The sequence below is a fragment of the Amphibalanus amphitrite genome, unplaced genomic scaffold, assembly GCF_019059575.1.
Source record: "Amphibalanus amphitrite isolate SeventyFive unplaced genomic scaffold, NRLGWU_Aamphi_draft 000444F_arrow, whole genome shotgun sequence".
Taxonomy (NCBI): Eukaryota; Metazoa; Arthropoda; class Thecostraca; order Balanomorpha; family Balanidae; genus Amphibalanus; species Amphibalanus amphitrite.
Genome location: NW_024881938.1, coordinates 146,882 through 154,714, shown reverse-complemented (window position 1 = coordinate 154,714; position 7,833 = coordinate 146,882).

Below are 7,833 nucleotides of genomic sequence, written 5' to 3'. Positions count from 1 at the left end.
AGACCATCAGTCTCAGGGGCCTCCCTAGAAAAGTGTAAATGTGGAAAGAGGGCCCCCTCAGATTCATTAGGAGTGGACCTCTCTGACTATCAGTCTCAGGGGCCTCTTGTGGCCAGTATGAATATAAGAGCCTCTCAGACCATCGGTCTCAGGGGCCTCTTCTGACTGGTGTGGATAGAGGGCCCTCCCAGACCACCGGTTTCAGGGGCCTCCAATGGCCAGTTATATGAACAGAAGGGCCTCACAGCCATCAGCCTCGGGGGCCTCTTCTGACTGGTGTGAATATGAGGGCCTCTCATACCATCAGTCTCAGGGGCCTCCTCTGTCTAGTGTGAATAGGGCTTCCCAGGCCATCAGTCTCAGGGGACTCTTCTGACTGGTGCCGGATTGAGGGACCTCCCAGAACGAAATTTTGGGGGTCTCCTGTGGCTAGTATGAACAGAAGGGCCTCTCAGTCCATCAGTCTCATGGGCCTCTTCTGCCTGGTGTGATTATAAGGGCCTCTCAGGTCATCAGTCTCAGGGGCCTCCTCTGGCTACAGTGTAGATGGATAGGCCTCACAGACCATCAGTCTCAGGGGCCTCTTCTGACTAATGAGGATAGAGGGGCCTCCTCTGACTCGTGAGGGTAGGGGGCCTCGGCTAGACCGCCAGTGTCAGGGGCCTATTCTGACTAGTGTGGATGGAGGGGCCTCCCAGACCACCAGTCTCAGACCTCTGACTAGTGTGGATAGAGGGGCCTCCCAGACAGCCAGTGTCAGGGACCTCCCCAGACCAGTGTGGATATTGGGGCCTCCTCAGATCCACTAGGGCCTCTCAGGCCATCAGTCTCAGGGGCTTCGACTGACAAGTATGAACAGAGGGCCTCCTTGGATCCATCACGGCCCCTTGGAGTCCGTGCGTGGGGATTCGTGGAACTTATTTTACCGAGTTTGTTTATTCTGGAAGGTGACGACGTCCTCTCAAATCGAGACGAGGGGCCTCGAGTAAAAAGTGGGTGGGCCAAAACACATGGTTGGCCCCCCCACCTCGAAAAGTGGGTGGGCACTTGCCCACCTGGCCCCCCCTGTTCCTACGCCTATGGCAGTCATTGCGCACCGGGACCTACTGCGATCTTCTTGGCGCCGCCTGCCTAAAGGACAATTATATAAAACATCGGCCGCTGTACGGCTAAGCCACCCCAACTATAGTTGCCCGACCACGGGGAAGTGCCAATGCTCGAGTGATTTCATCCTTATGGGCGTTATCCGAAAATTTCCGCATTATACTGTTCCTATTGCTATAAATACAGCATTTATTATATAGCGACGACCCGTACGGGACCATCTGCATATTGCAAAGGTTATGCACATTACTAGCCCCGATGTTTAGCTAACGGAAAATTTATGAAGGTGGTTGGCGGGCGGCGGGCTCTTACGTGACGCTTTCCGGGAGAGAAGCCTCTACTACTTCGCCCAGAGGGAGTAATTTATCCCAAAGTTTTGACTCCCATTGCCCAAATTGTTTGGCCGTCTGGACTAAGGTGGTTGAGCAAGCGATGCACCGAGACGCCAATTTAGCGGCGGAAAACTCATATGTACTAACTAATCCATCGAAATATTTCATGCCAGTCTGCTGCAATGGCTGTAAGTTGTTTGCCCATCAGTCACTGAGGTATCTGTCTCCGAATCTGGTCAATGCGACTCGCCCCATGCGGGAGAGAGGTCAGTAGGTCAATGCCCCGGGGGCCCAGTGGGCAGGTCGACCGGACTAGCGTCCGGGCCGCGCCGTTCAGGCACCAGACGCCGAACCCCGAGGCATGAGCAGCTGATGCGGCCGGCAACCGTCTACAGCACAGACGGGGAAGGAAACCGGTAGGCGGGGACGGAAGCAGACGGTCCCATGCAGCTAAAAAAAAAAAAAAAAACTCAGAAGTTAGTTTTTTGGTTGGTGCAACCTATAGGTCAATGACTTAAATCATAAACGAGCCTCTAAAAAAGCAAAACCATGCTGCTAGACCGGAGGTTGACGAGGGCCGTGAATATTGTGCACGCAGCAGAGACTTTAAAGTTCGCATGTGACGCGAACATCAACTTGTCATCAGTGACGGGATCAGTCAGACTTTGACTTGGAAAGTCCAAGCAGATAATCTAGATGCAATATCTGTCATGCGCGCCCGGGGTGTAGGTATCACAGCACACAGTTGTTCGATGAGCCACATAACTGTGGTATTACATGCTGCACCGAGCTTGGAAACAGAAAGACGGTGAGGCGCCACCGAAAATTTAGCCGATCTTTGTAAAGCAAAACGCAATTCAATATCAGCTCTTCAACGCTGTCAGACGACTAGCATCCACTCCCCGGCATGCTAAATTGAGATAAAATACGGAGTGCTCATTAGCTCCGGCTAGAATAAGCGCTGCTCTAATTAGCACCAGAGCTCACCTGAGGGAAGCCTGTGTCGGGTCGCGGCCGGCCGGCCGCGGACCATTTTCAGAAGTGGCGGGCAGACCGTGCGTCGAGTACTTGCTTTCTCGCGCGGCGGTACTGGGGTTCACTAGCATTGTTTAAAATATTTGCATTTGCCATGAACTTGAAATTATACACTGTAATTAACGATCATTTGTCAATTATTACAAGTTCTTCAAAATTCTTCTTTGAAAGCAAATGATTTCATTTCACTCAAGAATTGTCTTGTCCACCACTACAACCGCCACCCAGCCGCCATCCATTGGAAGAGATAGGCTCTGCGGCACAAAGTGTCGTTTTAAACTGGACTGGGAACCAATGTGTGATGACATTTCGAGCTAAATTTATGCTCATTGTGTACCTAGAAGCATTGGAAACAACGCTCTGACTGTACATTTTTAGATTTTTGCCTCTAAATGAAAATATTTACAATCAAGTACTTTGCGAGCGCAGTTTAGAAGCTCCCGTAATGTTAAAGTCCTATCTCCTACAAGTATGTAAATACTGCTCTAGGGAACCAACAGTTCGCATCGTACTAGCTTTAAATTATATCCATATTGTTCCCAGGACTTTGCTGAACACTGTGGTGAGTGTACATTTTTCGTTTTTTGCTTTACAAGCGTAAAATTCGTCTGGTTTTACACCACTTCATTCGCCTCCATAGCCCGGTAACGGCGCCGCGCGGCGCGGCCGGCCGGCGCCCGCCGTAGTTTCAAACACTGCCCGATAGATGGCAGGCGCAGAAGTGGTCTCAGCCGTCCCGGTGCATATTTACGTCTGGACAACGAGTTGCGTTGGAGAGGCCGGAAATAGTGGCGATTTCAGGACCGCAAGAATGGACCGCCATTGGAATGATTCTTTTTTTAAATCGTGCACTGTTTTCGGCCGGAATTTAATAGTTACTACAAAATATTTTGTAATTACGTTTCCACCAAGAATGAATGCCATCAGGGCTTAATTTTTAATACTATTGCATTTTGTCAAGAAGCATATAGTGCTGCAATATTGCAGTTTTAGCGCGTTTGTTACAAAATATGAAGCGAATAAGCGTCAGTGTAATTCATCAACAGTGCCAGAAGTTAACTTGAGGGAAAGCCATACTAATTGCTCTTGTCCATCCACTAAAATTTATTAAATATTTTGCTTTGTGTATTCCAAAAGAAGAGGGAACTATTTCACTTGTGCCTGCATGTCAGAATTGAAGGTGGATCATTAAATTTTCAACGCAGTTTACAAACAAGCATTTGGTCTTTCTCGTTTATAAGCAGTGGCAAAGAAAAGGTTGATCAATCCTGAAGTTCAGTCATCGTACCTCAACTTGGCAGCAAGATCCCCCAAGGACAGAGGATATATTGTATACATGTCCTGTAAATCAAACCAAACAAGTATTTGGTCTTTCTCACATATAAGCAGTGGCTAAGAAAAGGTTGATCAATCCTGAAGTTCAGTCATCATACCTCAACTTGGCAGCAAGATCCCCCAAGGACAGAGGATATATTGTAAACCTGTCCTGTTAATCAAAACATTTTTGTGCCTTCAAAGGCTTAAGTTATCTGTGGTGTGTTCGGAGTTAGGCTATATGGCCGTTTTTGTTGTATGTTTATGTGGAGATTGAATATAACTGTGACCCTGTGCTTGTTTGTATACTTACGGTCAAACAGGGAACAGCACATTCACATAACATACTCACCTAGCAGTTAGCACCTAACTCATAGCTGTACCCTGCAGGATCTGTACTTGTTCATGTCTCGAGCATTACCTAACAAAGCACTAAAGTAGCTTAGTAATCATTTCCCACATTTTCTGAGCATCTAACATGACATACAGCAGTGCAGAGCAGCTTCAGAGAAGAAACACTTTAAATGCACAGTCTCACACCAGCCACCCAATGAGCCAGTTCCTCAGTTGACTGTTTCCCTGGACACAGCATGGCAATGTGAGCTAACTTTTGGCAAGTTGGAGGTTAGCAGGTACGATTGAGTTAGGGTGAGTACCTACCTATAACTGGGTGCTACTGCCATGCAGGTCTTGGGTAGGCTGCAAATATGTGTGATGATTGAGGTTAGGTCAGCTGTCAGGTTAGTCAGGTTCAGGTATGCTCATTGCTCAGGTCACATTTTTATGGACATTTGGCAAAGTAAAAAACTAACAAACTGATCTTAGGTAAACATACACAACTACTGACTACCTATAGGAAGTAGGAACTGAGCACCTACCTACTTGTGCCTACATCTCATACCATGTCAAAGTAGAGTTCCTTGGTGGAAGATTACCCTCAGTACTTTTTATCCCAGCCCTGTGAAGAAAACTAATACTTTTAAGCTTTGAGTCACTGCTGGCCATCCACAGGAAGAAACGCTGAGACTGAGAGCTTTGCCATTGTATATTGGACCAATAATGACTATCACGAATGACTATGAACACATAATATGATCACATTGTTGCATGGATTGTCACATCGACAATTTTACTACAATCCTTTTTTCAAGAAATACAGTGATGATGATTAACATCAAAATCAACATAAAGTGGATTTAGTGATCCAAGCTTTCTCCTCCAGTAGCAATGGAATGATCGCATGTTACATTTGCCAGACACTGAGTACCTGATGCACATTACAATCTGCATAGCATCTAAGCATAGTAAAACTGCCCAAGTCCATTCATTCTAGATTTTAACTTGATAGTTAGCACTAATTTATCTTGCTGTTTTTTTTTTTATAAATTTTGTCCGAACCTTTTGATGGGAAGGATTCACAAGGACAGAGCCACCGCTAAGCGAAGCTTGTTGCGATGACCCTGCCCTCTACCATCCGATCGCGCAATTCCGATTCTATGGCAGAATTTAGAGTCCAAAGTTTAACGTGCGCACAAAGCCGCGCACTGCCGGTCCCCTCGCTGACTTCGCCTGGCTACGGCCTGCCACCAACCGCAACCATACCTGTCAGGAGGCCCATAAATGTCGAGCGCCCGTCGCGCTTCGAACCCGGACTGTTATAACCGGGAACGCGTGCTCTCACCACGCGGAGTCCAACGCTCTAACCAACTGAGCTACGGGACCGACAAAGTTGCTGTTGTAAGTTATCATTCAATATTCATACCAATACATCAATATGCGCTCATCAGTCAACATTTTCTGGCATGATCCTGCTCAGCGTGCTCTTCAGCATTGCTCCAAGGTCTGCAATATTATAGCTTGTTTTTGGACAATAAGCTCTTTTAATTTTACTTTTTCTTGCTGATATATGAGCCCGATCAACTTGCGTTTATCAACCAAAATCTCATAACTTGTTCAACTTGATATTGATATTGCTCAGTAGTCAGGACCTCTGTCAGCCTCCTGGATACTTCGGATTGTTTTAGTCAACATGCTTCTTAAATATGATATAAGTCCGTCTTAAGGGATTCAAAACATCCAACAAAACGACGTACAAGAGCAAGAAAACCACCAGATAAACTAAAAAATGGCCTTGGAACAGAGCCAAGTGGTGCTCCATTTGTTTGTTTACATTGATTGTAGTGCTGATGTATTTTTAGGACTCTGAACGTCGGCTTATAAAAAAAATGAAACGTTTTTACAAAAGTTGTAAGGCAAGTAATATTTATCTGAAAGAACTAAAATATTCAAAAGCCAAACACTATGAAATACATGAATCGGAACGAAAAAGTAACCCAAAAATCCAGCCTAATCATCGGCTCCTAAAACTGCAACACAATCGGCACTTTTCCCCGCAACTCGTTGTCCAGACGTAAATATGCCGTCCCGGTACGGGTCCAAGCCGTTCCGCCTTTGTCCATGCCCTTCTCAAAGCGCGCGCGGTGAAATCAAATCAAAATGCCGCGCCAAATCGAACCGTGCGCTCAGGTGACACGCGCGCAGTGAAATGGCCCGGCGCAGCCGGCTACCACTCGGGTCACATTGTAGATGGCGCTGGGCTCGCGCTCGCCCGCGAGAAAGGTCATTTGTGCTCGTGCGCGCAAAAATGCTGCATATCCCGCGCACCGACTTACAACCGACGGGGGGGGGGCTGATGACCGCCCCCCCCCCTGAGGTCTCGAGAACGAAGCAAGATAGCGACAAGCGGTAAACGGCATGGGGTACGCACGGACAAGGTTTACAATTTTTACGCAGGTCATTTTCAGCTCAGGTCAAAGATGACGTCGCAGGGGTCAATAAATTAAAAATGGCGGCGCTAGATATGGAGTTTTTCTCGAATAACTTTCGAATTAGTCAAGATAAGAACAAACTAAGGGCATCATCGTGATCCTCTCATCAATCCGCATCGAATCATTTATATGCTGACCTAGCAAGATCAAGGTCAAAGGTTGACCTCAGGTCACGTGACCTCGAGGTCATTATATATACCATTCGATGCGTCTTGACAAGCTGAACACAATGAGACCATCCTCGCGGCTGTATCTTGTTCCTGTACGGAGTTATTGGCAAACAACCTTTGGTGACTTTTGATGACGTCACATGACCTTACAGCTGCCCAACAGCAAAACAGACCTCATGGTAGTGCAGGTTGATCGTATATGAAGTCATGTATGGTATATGGGGCCATTCTGACCCGTTTTAGTGGTAAAAACAGGGAGTTGATTTTCCCCCATTGACCCCGCGCACCGACGGGGGTCTGCGCCAACTTCGCACCGACGGGGGGGGGGCGGATGACCGCCCCCCCCTGAGATCTCGAGAACGAATCAAGATAGCGACAAGCGGTAAACGGCATCGGATACGCACGGTCAAAATCTGCAATTTTTACAAAGGTCATTTTCAGGTCAGGTCAAAGATGACGTCACAGGGGTCGAAAAAGTCAAAATGGCGGCGCTAGATATGGAGAGTTTTTCTCGAATAACTTTCGAATGAGTCAAGATAGGAACAAACTAAGGACATCATCGTAATCCTCTCGTCAATCCGCATCGAATGATATACATGTTGACCTCGAAAGGTCAAGGTCAAAGGTTGACCTCAGGTCACGTGACCTCGAGGTCATCATGTGCATCATTCGATGCGTCTTGACGAGCTGAACACAATGAGACCATCCACGCGGCTGTATCCTGTTCCTGTACGGAGTTATTGGCCAAAAACCTTTGGTGACCTTTGATGACGTCAGGCGTCACATGACCTCACAGCTGCCCAACAGCAAAACAGACCTCAAGGTAGTGAAGGTTGATCGTATATGAAGTCATGTATGGTATATGGGGCCATTCCGACCCGTTTTAGTGGTAAAAACAGGGAGTTGATTTTCCCCCATTGACCTATAATGGGGAGGTCACGAAATTGACCTGACCTTAGGTCACCGATATCAAAATTCCGAGATATACAAATTGTAGCTACTAATGACCTAATAACATCCTGCGACTTTCAAAGGCCTCCGACATCTACT